This window comes from Pongo pygmaeus, chromosome 14 (assembly GCF_028885625.2).
Source record: "Pongo pygmaeus isolate AG05252 chromosome 14, NHGRI_mPonPyg2-v2.0_pri, whole genome shotgun sequence".
In the NCBI taxonomy this organism is placed as follows: Eukaryota; Metazoa; Chordata; class Mammalia; order Primates; family Hominidae; genus Pongo; species Pongo pygmaeus.
The window spans coordinates 56,545,558-56,560,108 of NC_072387.2; the positions used below are offsets into that span (position 1 = coordinate 56,545,558).

The window sequence follows — 14,551 nt, forward strand, 5'->3', positions numbered from 1 at the left end:
TAATCCATCACATAAACAGAACCAATGATAAAAACCACATGATTATCTCAATAGATGCAGAAAGGCCTTTGACAAAATTCAACAGCCCTTCATGCTAAAAATTCTCAATAAACTAGGTATTGATGAAACGTATCTCAAAATAATAAGAAATATTTATGACAAACCCACAGCCAATATTATACTGAATGGGCAAAAACTGGAAGCATTCCCTTTGAAAACCAACACAAGACAAGGATACCCTCTCTCACCACCCCTATTCAACATAGTATTGGAATTTCTGGCCAGGGCAATCAGGCAAGAGAAAGAAATAAAAGGAATTAAATTAGAAAAGAGGAGGTCAAATTGTCTCTGTTTGCAAATGACGTGATTGTATATTTAGAAAACCCCATCGTCTCATCCCCAAATCTCCTTAAGCTGATTGAGCAACTTCAGCAAAGTTTCAGGATACAAAATCAACGTGCAAAAATCACAAGCATTCCTATACACCAATAACAGACAAACAGAGAGCCAAATCATGAGTGAACTCCCATTCGCAATTGCTACAAAGAGAATAAAATACATAGGAATCCAACTTACAAGGGATGTGAAGGACCTCTTCAAGGAGAACTACAAACCATTGCTCAAGGAAATAAGACAGGACACAAACAAATGGAAAAATATTCCATGCTCATGGATAGGAAGAATCAATATCATGAAAATGGCCACACTGCCCAAAGTATTTTATAGATTCAATGCTATCCCCATCAAGCTACCAATGACTTTCTTCACAGAATTGGAAAAAACTACTTTAAATTTCATATGGAACCCAAAAAGAGCCCGCATAGCCAAGACAATCCTAAGCAAATAGAACAAAGCTGGGGGCATCATGTTACCTGACTTCAAACTATACTACAAGGCTACAGTAACCAAAACAGCATGGTACTGGTACCAAAATAGATATATAGACCAATGGAACAGAACAGAGGCCTCAGAAATAACACTACACATCTACAGCCATCTGATCTTTCACAAATCTGAGAAAAACAAGCAATAAGAAAGGATTCCCTATTTAATAAATGGTGTTGGGAAAACTGGTTAGCCATATGCAGAAAGCTGAAACTGGATCCCTTCCTTACACCTTATACAAAAATTAACTTAAGATAGATTAAAGACTTAAACATAAGACCTAAAACCATAAAAACCCTAGAAGAAAACCTAGGCAATACCATTCAGGACATAGGCATGGGCAAAGACTTTGTGACTAAAACACCAAAAGCAATGGCAACAAAAGCCAAAATAGACAAATGGGATCTAATGAAGCTAAAGAGCTTCTGCACAGCAAAAGAAACTATCATTAGAGTGAACAGGCAACCTACAGAATGGGAGAAAATTTTTGCAATCTATACATCTGACAAATGGCTAATATCCGGAATCTACAAAGAACATAAACAAATATACAAGAAAAAAAAAACAACCCCATCAAAAAGTGGGCAAAAGATATGAATAGACACTTCTCGAAAGAAAACATTTATGCAGCCAACAAACATATGAAAAAAAGCTCATCATCACTGGTCATTAGAGAAATGCAAACCAAAATCACAATGAGATAGCATCTCATGCCAGTTAGAATGGCGATCATTAAAAGTCAGGAAACAACAGATGCTGGAGAGAATGTGGAGAAATAGGAACACTTTTACACTGTTGGCGGGAGTGTAAATTAGTTCAACCATTGTGGAAGACAGTGTGGCAATTCCTCCAGGATCTAGAACTAGAAATGCCATTTGACCAGCAATCCCATTACTGGGTATATAACCAAAGGATTGTAAATCATTCTACTATAAAGACACATACACACGTATGTTTATTGCAGCACTGTTTACTATATCTAAGACTTGGAACCAACTCAAATGCCCACCAAGGATAGATTGGATAAAGAAAATGTGGCACAGACACACCATGGAATACTATGCAGCCATAAAAGGGGATGAATTCATGTTCTTTGCAGGGACATGGATGAAGCTGAAAACCATCATTCTCAGCAAACTAACACAAGAACAGAAAACCAAACACCGCATGTTCTCACTCATAAGTGGGAGTTGAACAATGAAAACACATGAACACAGGTGGGGGGGCATCACACACCAGGGCCTGTTGGGGGCTGGGGGGCTGGGGGAGAGATAGCATTAGGAGAAATACCTAGTGTAGATGATGGGTCGATGGGTGCAGCAAACCACTATGGCATGTGTATAACTATGTAACAAACCTGCACGTTCTGCACTTGTACCCCAGAACTTAAAGTATAATAAAAAAAAAATAAACCGGTGCAGCACTGGGGAGAGGGAACCATTTACAGTGGTAGTAGAAAGCTTCTTAGGAAATCAAGCTAATGTATTCAAACATCAAGTAAATCTGGGCCAATAGAAAAAATTTTCAGAAACCAGAGATCTGTGTGGTGTGGTTCCATTTCCGTCAATCAAAAGGACAATACTATTTGCTTCAGAAGAATAGCGTTAAAAGGCTGATGGCTCGGTCTGGAAGATGCTTACCAAGTCCTGAAACTTAGAGAGCCAATGGTTGTGGTCAAGAGTTACTTAAGGAAAAATGATATACTCCACCTTTTGGGATTCTGTACCTGGAATACAAATAAGGTTTAATATTAAGGTGTACTCTCCTTGTAGCAAACACTAGAGTAATGAATTATGAACTCTTACTTCCATGCTGTGATGGTTAATATTAGGCGTCAACTTGACTGGATTGAGGGATGCCTAGATGGCTGGCGAAGCATTGTTTCTGGGTGGGTCTGTGAGGGGGTTGCCAGAAGAGATGGATATTTGAGTCAGTGGACTAGGAGAGGAAGACCCACCCTCAGTGCAGGTAGGCACCATCCAATCAGCTGCCAGGGCAGCTAGAACAAAGCAGGTGGAAGAAGGGGGATAAGTAGCGTGGCTTTCTGAGTCAGATTTCTCTCTCTCTCTCTTCCTGTGTGGTGCTGGAAGTCAGCTTTTCCTCTTCCTGTCCTCTTTGGACATCAAGCTCCCAGTTCTTCAACCTTTGGACTCTGGGGCTTGCACCAGCAGCCCCCCATGGGCTCTTGGGCTTTCAGCCTCAGATTGAGAGCTGGCACTGTCAGCTTCCCTGGTTTTGAGGCTTTCAGACTTGGACTGAGGTACTACTGGCATCTCTCTTTCCCCAACTTGCTGGTGGCCTATGGTGGGACTTCGCCTTGTAATCATGTGATTTAATTATTCCCAATAAACTCATATATATATAAAAGCAAACTGTGCACTGAGATAAAATATTTGCAAAACAAATATTTGATAGAGGGATTGTAAGAAAGTCACTATTGGCAGCCCAGATCCAAAGGAAGGGAAAATAAACTCCACTTCTCAATGGAAGAAGTAGCAAAGAATTTGGCTAATATTGTCCTTAATTTACCACAGGCTGATATACGACTAACACATTCATTTTGCAGGGCCAAATAATTGGTGTTTGTTGCAGAAGGAATGCAAAGAGATAGACCAATATAATATTCTATTTCTTTTTCTTTTTCTTTTTTTTTTTTTTGTTGAGATGGAGTCTTGCTCTGTCCCCCAGGCTGGAGTGCAGTGGTGCAATCTCAGCTCACTGCAGCCTCCACCTCCTGGGTTCAAGTGATTCTCGTGCCCCAGCCTCCCAAGTAGCTGGGATTACAGGTATGCACCACCACACCCAGCTAATTTTTGTAATTCAGTAGAGACGTGATTTCACTATGTTGGCCAGGCTAGTCTCTAACTCCTGACTCAAGTGATTCACCTGCCTTGGCCTTCCAAAGTGCTCGGATTACAGGCTTGAGCCACCGTGTCCAGCCTAAATATTCAATTTCTAACATTCAAAATAGGATTATGGAGTAAGGCAATATGCCTGCAAGTCGGACCTATATCTCTCCCTTAAGAATATGAAAGATTAGGGCTAGTCCATAAATTATAGATTTTATAGAGTGAGGGTAGTAACCTTCCCCTTTCTGTCCCATAAGGATAGTGGTAAATAGAAATAAAGAGGAAAGACTGGAGTGAAGTGTTAGTTTTTCATCTCTGTGATCTTTACTCTGGTGAAAGAAGGTGCATTAGATAAATGAGGATAGTGTTGAAGGCAGGAGGGGATTCTCCTTTTCTGCCCCAGCCTTGTCGTGCTTCCCATTTGAGGCCTCATCTGAGAGGAGGTCATGCCAAAGAGTCTCCTATACCAAAGCAAATTTGGTAACATGGTATGATCAGGTAGCCATAAAGAGAGGGACCTCTTCAGCACTCTTTGTTCCTCTATTTGGACTCTTCCCATCTCTGGTCTGCCTAATCCAGGGACACCATACTGAGTCTACATGGATGCCAGGACTCTTCAACCTCCTACATCTGGGTTCTTTTTTTAGAGATGGTCTTGCTCTGTCACCCAGGCTGGAGTACAGTGACACCATCATAACTCACTGTAGTCTCGAACTCCTGGCCTCGAGTGATCTTCCCACTCAGCATTCCCTAGTAGCTGGGACTACAGGTGCGAGCCACTGCACTCAGCTACATCAGGAACATCTTAAGTAGGCTGGGAGCAGTGGCTCACACCTGTAATCCTAACACTTTGGGAGGCTAAGGCAGGCGGATCACCTGAGGTCAGGAGTTTGAGACCAGCCTGGCCAACATGGTGAAACCCCATCTCCACAAAAAGTACAAAAGTTAGCCAGGCATGGTGGCAGGTGCCTGTAATCCCAGCTACTCAGGAGGCTGAGGCAGGAGAATCGCTTGAACCTAGGAGGCAGAGGTTGCAGTGAGCTGAGATCACGCCACTGCACTACAACCTGGGTGATAGAGTGAGACCCTGTCTCAAAAAAAAAAAGAGGCACAAGAAGAAGAAAGATGACTGAGAGGACAGCCCTGTAAACCAGGACAGAGTGAACATGATTTAATGGGACCAAGTTGAACCACATTGAACATTTGATTCATTTTACACAGACCCATATCCCAACTAGTGACAAAGAGATTTGGGAAAAAATCAGACTCCCTATTAAAAAAAGAAAGAAAGAAACTCGTTTTCTTTACACATCTGAGTTGCGGTGTGAGTTAAATTTGTGATTCAGTTAAAATACACACCATATAATACTACATAAAACCATAAGGTGGATTCTTGAGTTTAATATATGAAGCTTCAAATACCAAACATAGGGATAGACCAGAGGAAAGTGGGAAAAGAAACTGGATGAGTTTAAACAAGAGGCTCAGGTCTGGGAGTATAATCAAGCACATCCAGGCCGGCGCGGTGGCTCAAGCCTGTAATTCCAGCACCTTGGGAGGCCGAAGTAGGCGGATCATGAGGTCAGGAGATCGAGACCATCCTGGCTAACATGGTGAAACCCCGTCTCTACTAAAAATACAAAAAAATTAGCCAGGCATGGTGGCAGGCAACTGTAGTCCCAGCTACTCGGGAGGCTGAGGCAGGAGAATGGTGTGAACCTGGGAGGCGGAGCTTGCAGTGAGCCAAGATTGCGCCACTGCACTCCAGCCTGGGCGACAGAGCGAGACTCCATCTCAAAATAAAATACAATAAAGTAATAATCAAGCACATCCAGTCAGCACAGGGTTGCCCAGGGCAGGGTGGGGTGAAAGAATAGTTCCAGCTACAGTGGACTCTCTCTTCCAAATCAATCTCCTGAGAAAGAGTTACAGGTGAAGGAAAGAGGAATTGGGCAGCATGACCTTAACTGCATTATTTCACCTTATAACCTAACTGTATTCGTTACATGTTCTTCAGGTAAATTAAGGAGGGCCTGCTTCATACTTTATTGCTAGGAATATTCTCAGCCTCAGTTCAAATTATCTTCTGGTAAAAAGCTGACCCAATAATAACAGATACATAAAAGAGGTATGAAAATAAAACAGAGAGGCTGCCATTAACATAAGGATATACTGTAGCAGAACAAAATAGCCAGTATGAGGAGCATTCCAGCATCCCCCAGACTGAGGCTATTTCTGTGTAAATGAAGGGAGGAAAATGGTGCTCTCGTGGTAGAGTCCTGGAATTGGGCAGGAGAGGGGCCTCTTTGCCTGGATCACCTTTCCTTCATCTGGGAATCTAGAAAAATGCAGAAGAAAGTGTAGCAATAAGGAGCTCCATCAGGTTCTCATGCTGCAATAACTCCTGGTAGATCCTGTTCAACTGGTTGAGAATCCTGCAGAAGGGAATTCAATATGGGGGTTCTCTAATTAGAGTAATATTTATGTGGGTTGACACTTCTTTTATATGATTCATAAACATCAGCTTGGTGCTTTTTTTTCATGACCATTTGTACTTTATGTGAATCATGCCACCTTTCTCCACACAGCCTAAAGTTTTCAGGAGAAGAAAAATGTTTTCTAGTTTAACTATTTAAAAGGACAAATGCTCCTTGACTTACAACGGGGTTACATCTAAATAGACCCATTGTACAAGATTTTCAACTTGACTATATTTTCAACTTACAACGCGTTTATCTGGAAATAGCCCATCATAAGGAGCCTACTGAATGTTGTTGCGTTTGCACCACTGTAAAATAGAAAAATCATTAAATCAAACCATTTAATCCGGGAACATCTGTATTTTGTTACACTGGTATAAAGTAGAGCAGCTTTTACTCAAATACTCATTTATGGGGTACATATGTGTCAGTCACCATTTGGGTCCTAGAGTTACTGACATCAAAGGCATCCTCCTTGACCTTAATGCTTCTCTGGGCTGATGCTCCTTTCTTGTCATTCCTTTATGGGAGGGCAGACTTAGGCTATTCCAACTCTTCAAAGCTTAGTAAACATCAGGCTATAACATATAACCAGGTTTTATTGAAGGTTTTGGGATAATGAAATGCAACTACTATGCAATAAAAGAAAACTTTCAACTGGCTAGCAAATGTGACTTTTGAATGTCTAGGTTCTCCTCTTCACCTTCCCATCCCCTCTTAGCCCCAGACTTCCTACTTACTATGTTCTAGGAGCGGCCTACTCACCTCAACAGGAATGCCTGGGACAATGAATACCATCACCCCAGAGCCAGGCTCTCCAAGTCCTCTAAGGCCCAGTGAGAGGAGGAACCTGCTAAGGCTAGCCTCTGCAGATATATAGTCTTCATAAACTCAGCTCCACCCACAAGGATGACCACTTTTGGTATTAAGTGGAGCAGTCCAGCTCAGCATTGCTTTGACCCTTTCTACTGCTGAATTGTATCTTGATTTTTTTCTTTCTGCAAATCCACGTTACATTTTTCTTTTTTTGGCTTTTTAAAAAAGTTTGATTTTAGTTTTAATATACAGATAGTAAAATTCATCTTTTTTAGTGTCCAGTTCTATGAGTTTTAACAAATACATAATCATATTACCACCATGATAATCAAGATACAGAACCATTCCATCACTCCCAAAAAATCCCCCATGTCCTTTTGTCATCAACCCCTCTCCACATCCTCAGCCCCAGGCAAACACTGGCCTGTTTTCTATGTCCAGAATTTTGCCTGTTCCAAAATGCATATAAATGAAATCATACAGCATGTAGCCATTTATATCTGATTCCTTTCATGTAGCATAATGCAGTTGAGATTCATCCATGTTGCTGAGTGTATCAGATGTTTGCTCCGTTATATTGCTGAGTGGGTTTCCATTGTATGAATTTACTGCAGTTGATTTATCCATTCACCAGCTGAAGAACGTTTGTTTCCAGATTTTGATGATTATGAATAAAGCTAGTGTAACTGTTACATACAGGTCTTGGTATGAACGTAAGTTTTCATTTCTTGTGAGTAAATATCTTGGAGTAAGGTTACTGGGTTCTATTATAAGTGTATGATTAACATTATATGAAATAGAAAATTGTTTTCCAAAGCAGTTGTGCAATTTTGCATTCTCACCAACAATGTATGAGAGTTCTAACAACTCTGTATCTTCACCTGCATTTGGTATTGCCAGTTTTCATGGGGATTTTTTTCTTACTCATTCTAATAGATGTGCAGAGGTACTTCAGTTTGGTTTAGGCTTTTATTTTCCTAATGACTCATGATGTTTAGCATCTTTTCATGTGCTTATTTGCCATCATATCTGATATGGTTTGGCTGTGTCCCCACCCAAATCTCATCTTGAATTGTAGCTCCCATAATCCCACAAGTTGTGGGAGGAACCCAGTGACAGAAATTGAATCATAAAGGCAGTTTCTCCCATAATGTTCTCATGGTAGTGAGTAAGTCTCATGAGATTTGATGGTTTTACAAGGGGTATCCCTTTTCACTTGGCTCTCATTCTCTCTTGCCTGCTGCCATGTAAGATGTGACTTTCACCTTCCACCATGATTGTGAGGCCTCCCCAGCCACATGGAACTGTGAGTCCATTAAATCTATTTTTCTTTATAAACTATCCAGTCTTGTATATGTCTTTATAAGCAGTGTGAAAACGGACTAATACAATATCTCTTCTTGGTGAAATATCTGTTCAATTCTTTTGTCCATATATTTATCAGGCTGTTTGCTTTATTATTGATTGCTGAGGATTCTTTACATATTCTAGGTCCAAGTCCTTCATAAGATATGTTCTTTGCAAACATTTTCTCCCAGTCCACAGCTTGTCTTTTTGTTTTCTTAACTAGTGTTTTAGTGAACTGAGGCTACTATAACAAAATACCATAGATTGAGCGTCTTAAACAAGACACATTTATTTCTCACTGTTCTGGGGGCTGGGAAGTCCAAGAAGATCAAGGTGACAGTAGGGTTTCTTCCTGGTCAGGGCCTTCTTCCAGGCTTGTAGATGGCTGCCTTCTCACTGTCTTCTCACAGAGCAGAGAGATTGTCTTAGTCTCTTCTGTGCCACTGTAAGGGATGGTTTCTGTTTGGTAATTTATAAAGAACAGTGACTTATTTCTGACAGTTATGGAGGCTGGAAAGACCAAAGTTGAGGGACTGCATCTAATAAGGGCTTTCTTGCTGTATCATCCCATGGTGGAAGGGTAGAGGGTTAAGAGAACATATATGCACACACGTGTGCAAGAGAGAGAGAGAGAGAAGGGAAAAGTTGGAAGGTCCAACTCGTCTCTTTATCAGGAACCCACTCCCACAATAACTAACCTCCTCTCAAGATATTAGTATTAATGCATTCATGAGGGCTCTGCCATAATCACCTCTTAAAGCTCTCACCTCTCAACACTGTTGCACTGTGGATTAAGTTTTTAACACATGAACTTTGGGGTACACATTCAAACCACAGCAGATAGAGTGACAACCAAAATGAGTGATTGAGGCATAAGTCTCAAATCATCCAGGTTTATTGAGCCAGCCTGAGGCTGTGCCTGGGAAAAACACAAGTCACAGAAGCATCTGTGGCTATTTTTTCCAAAAAGGTTCTCAGGAGGTTTAGTATTTATACATTTTCCTTAAAAAACAGGAGACAGCAGTGAGATAAATGATTACCTACTTATGAGACTTTAGTTAAAGCCCAGTAAATCTATATTTTACATATGATAAGGTGAACATTTGAAGAAAAAGGGACTAGAGGAAGCAGCCATCTAGGGGAGAGGTAAAGAAACCATTAATCTCATCTTATCTCAGGGACTGGTGAAGGAACTATTAATTTCATCTTGTTTTTGTTCTACACCTGGGAAGATAAACTAGCAGTCTTTTGAAAGGGCTAGCTTCTGTTTGGCCTTTAGGGAAGAAAACCTAATGACTCTTTTTTTTTTTTTTTTTTCTGAGACACTTACACTTTGTCACCCAGGCTGGAGTGCAGTGGTGCAATCTCGGTTTACCACAACGTTGGGGTGATCAGACCCAACACCAGGTCATGGAGGGTGATGAAGTCCAGCAGAGTCAAAGGAATGAGAAAAGTCAGTTTGAGAGAGAAAGTGGGTCCAGGGGGCCAACGCAAGTATGGAGGCTGTGAAGGCCCTGAGCTCTGGAAGCCCATGCTATTTGTTGGTGATCAAACAAAGAACAGGTGGTGAGGATGTGGAGGTTGAAAGGTAGCAATGCATCAAGCAAATAAGCTATAGCTGTGATGCTTTAGCATTTTCTTTGAAGCATATGGAACATGTTCTGCTACTTGAGATAGTGGGAGTGCTAGAAGCAAGGAGCCAGCAAGTCTAGACACATTCCAGAGGCCGTGAGGGGTTTTATGCCCTGAGCCCTGGGTTCCATCCAAGCCATGAGGGGTTTTATGCCCTGGGCTTAGATTAGGGTGCAGCACGGCAGCCTTCCACCCTTTAGCACAGAGCTTGGTGTTCCGAAGGCCACGAGGGGTTTTAGACCCTGGACCCCAGACATGTTCCAAGACTCTTTCACATTATATCAGACATGCAAGCCCTGCCTCAGCTTCTCTCCCAACACTCAGCTTTTCTCCCAACACACAACTTCCACCTCCTGGCTTCAAGCGATCATCCTGCCTCAGCCTCCCAAGTAGCTGGGACTACAGGCACCGGCCACCAGGCCCAGCTAATTTTTGTATTATTAGTAGAGACGGGGTTTCGCCATGTTGGCCAGGCTGAAATCCTAATGACTATTAACAAGGGAGGGGGTATAATGAGGTATGTCCAACCTTCTATCCTATCATAGATGTAAATTCGGCATCCAAGGTTTCTCTGGCATTCCCTTGGCCAAGTTGGGGGTGTGAGGGGTCCATTCAGTCAGTTGGAAGCTTAGAATTCTGTTTTCATTTCACAAGAGCAAGCAAGCTCTGTGGTCTCTTCTTACAAGGCCACTAATCCTATCATGAAAACCCTAGCCTCATGATCTCATTTAACCTAATTACCTCCCAAAGACCCCATCTCCAAATACCATCATTTTAGGGATTAGGGCTTCAACATGTCAATTTTGTGGGAACACAGTTGAGTCCATAGCAGTATCTCTCAAAGAGAAAAAGGCTTTAATTTTGATGAAACCCAGATAATCATTTTTTGAGGGTCATTCTTTTCATAGCTATGAAATCTATACCTAACCAAAGATCACAAAGATTTTTACCTATATTTTCTTGTACAAATTCTATACTTTAGATGTTTTTATTTAGGTCTACAATCCACTTTGAGCTAATTTATATATATGGTGCCAATTATAAATCGAGGCTTTCTGTTTACATTTATATGTCAAATTGTTCCAGCACCATTTGTTAAAAATACTATCTTTTCTTTATTGAATTGTCTTTGCACATTTTTCAAAAATTAATTTTTATATATATGGAGATATATATATATATATATAATATGGATCTATTTCCAGTCCATTTTGTTTCACTGATCTATATGTCTATGTTTTTACCAATACCATATTCTCTTGATTACTGTGGCTTAATCCTAAGTCTTGAAATCAAGTGGTGTGAACCCTCTAAATGTTTTCTTTTTAAAAATTGTTTCTATTATTCTAGTTATTTGTGTTTCCATACCAATTTTAGAATCAACCTATCTATTTCTACTGGAAAGGGAAGCCTTCTGGTGTTCTGATCAGGACTGTATTGAATCTATATAAATTAATTTGTAGAGAACTGATATTTTAACAATATTGAGTCTTCTGATCCATGAGTATATTTCTCTTCTTTTACTTAAGTATTTTATTTTCTTCAGCAACATTCTGTCAATGAAAAGAGTCAAACTCTGGCAAACTACGCATCTGACAAAGGACTAGTATGCAGAATCTACAAGGAATGCAAACGAATCAGCAAGAAAAAAACAATCCCATCAAAAAGTGGGCAAAGGACATGAATAAACATTTATCAAAAGAAAATATACAAACAGCCAACAAACATGAAAAAATGTTCAACATCACTAAGCATCAGGGAAATGCAAATTAAAACGTGAGACACCACCTTACTCCTGTAAGAATGGCCATTACAAAAAAGTAAAAAAACAATAGATGTTGGCCTGGATGTGAGGAAAAGGGAACACTTTTACACTGCTACTAGAAATCTAAACTAGTACAACCACTATGGAAAACAGTATAGAGATTCCTTAAGGAACTAAAAGTAGAACTACCATTCAATCCAGCAATCCCACTACTGAGTATCTACCCAAAGGAAAATAAGTCATTACATAAAAAACACACATGCGGCCGGGCGCGGTGGCTCACACCTGTAATCCCAGCACTTTGGGAGACCGAGGCGGGCGGATCACGAGGTCAGGAGATCGAGACCACGGTGAAACCCCATCTCTACAAAATTACAAAAAATTAGCTGGGCGTGGTGGCGGGCGCCTGTAGTCCCAGCTACTCAGAAGACTCAGGCAGGAGAATGGCGTGAACCTGGGAGGCAGAGCTTGCAGTGAGCCGAGATCGCGCCACTGCACTCCAGCCTGGGCAACAGAGCGAGACTGTCTCAAAAACAAAAAAAAGAAACAAAAAAAACCACACATGCACACATAGCAGCACAATTTGCAATTGCAAAGACATGGAACCAACCTAAGTGTCCATCAACCAACGAATGGATAAAGAAAATGTCGTATATGTACACCACAAAATACTACTCAGCCATAAAAATGAACAAGATAATGTCTTATGCAGCAACTTGGATGGAGCTGGAGGCCATTATTCTAAGTGAAGTAACTCAGGAATGGAAAAGCAAATATTGTATGTTCTCACAAGTGGGAGCTAAGCTATGAGGATGCAAAGGCATAAGAGTGATACAATGGGCTTTGGGGACTCGGGAGGGGAAAGTTGGGAGGGGAGTGAGGAATAAAAGACTACATATAGTGTACACTATTCAGGTGATGGGTGCACTAAAAATTCAGAAATCACAGCTAAAGAATGAATCCATGTAACCAAAAACCACCTATACCCCAAAAACTTGAAATTAAAAAAAAAGGAAGAAGTCAAACTCTGTAAAATAGTTGAAGGGATTTATTCTGAGCCAAATATGAGTGACCATGGCCTGTGACACAGCCCTTGGGAGACCCTGAAAACATATGCCCAAGGTGGTTGGGGAGCAGCTTGGTTTTATACATTTTAGGGAGACAGGAGACTTCAATCAAATACAATTAAGATATAGATTGACCATTGGTTTGGTCCAGAAAGGCGAGACAACTTGAAGTGGGGCAGGGCTTCCACGTTATAGGTAGTTTTAAATTTTTCTGATTGGCAATTGGTTGAAAGAGTTATTATCAATAGAAAGGAATGTCTGGGTTAAGATAAGACGTTGTGGAGACAAAAATTTTATCATGCAGCTGAAGCCTCCGGGTAGCAGGCTTCAGAGAGACTAGATTGTAAATGTTTCTTATCAGACTTAAGGTCTGTGTTAATGTTAAATGCTAGTTGGCTTTTCCTGAATTCCAAAAGAAAGGTGGCACAATGAGGCATATCTGACCCCTGCTCCGTCATGGCTTCAACCAGTTTTTCAGGTTAACTTTGGAGTGCTCTGGCCAAGAGGAAAGAGTCCATTCAGATGGCTGGGGGTGGAGGTGCTTAGAATTTTATTTTTGGTTCAGTTTTATAGTTTTCTGTATACAAGTGTTCCACATCTTTTGCTGAATATATTTCTAAGTATTTTATGTTTTTTATGGTATTATAAATGGTATTGTTTTAAAAATTTACTTTTCAATTGTTCATTGCTAATATATAGAAATATAATCAATTGTGTATATTGACCTTGAATCCTACGACCTTGCTAAACTTATTTGTTCTAATAGCTTTTTAATTAATTCCTCAGGATTGTTTGAAAAAAAAAAGACGGTTACTTATTCCTTTCCAATTTAACTATCTTTTATTGATTTTTAAATTTTATGAGTTGTGCTAACTAGAATCTCCAGCAACATGATGACTAAACGTGCTCAGAGTGGATACCCTAGCTCCTCCCAAATCTTGTCTTTGACGGAGAGTAAGGCTAGGCTAGTGCTATGGCTGCCATAACAAAGTATCAAGCCATAACAAAGTATCAAAGATGGTGTGGCTTAAATAACAGAAATTAATTTTCTCACAATTATGGAGGCTAGAATTCTAAGATCAAGTGGTCAGCAGACTTGGTTTCTTCTGAGGCTGCTCTCATTGGCTTGCAGACGACTGCCTTCTCCCTGTGTCATCACAGTCTTCCAATAGAACACAGTCTGGGTTCTAATCTCCACTTCTTGCGAGGACACCAGTCATAACATTAGAATAGGGCCTACCCTAACGGCTTCATTTTAACTTGATCCTGTTTCCAAATGCTGAGGTACTGGGGGATAGGACTTCGACATAGGAATTTTGAGGGGACACAATTCAGCTCAAAACAGTCATTAAATATGATGTTAGCTGTAGGTCTTTGTAGATGCCATATATCATGTTAAAGTTTCATTTTATTTCTAGTTTGCTCAGAGGTTTTGTGGGTTTTTTTTAATCGCAACTGAGTATCGGATTTTATTAATTTTTTTCTGCATCTATTGAGATGATTATATGTACTTCCTTTCTCCCTCTGTTAATATGCTGAATTACATTGGCTTTTCAAATATTAAGCCAACCTAGTATTTCTGGGATTAACCTCATTGTTTAATATATTATCCTTTTTATATCCTACCATTTTTTGAGAAGATATTGTAAGTACCTTTGTTATGAATGTGAATGTTGATAGTGAGGAAAGATGCTGTAAAAAGCTTAATAT

At 40.4% G+C, this 14,551-nt stretch overlaps 1 long non-coding RNA gene across 1 annotated transcript in view; it reads right to left on the bottom strand.

The window, feature by feature from the left end:
- LOC129011922 (uncharacterized) overlaps window positions 1-14,551 on the bottom strand; it is a 34,920-nt gene that overhangs the window by 19,057 nt on the left and 1,312 nt on the right. The window lies entirely within an intron of this gene.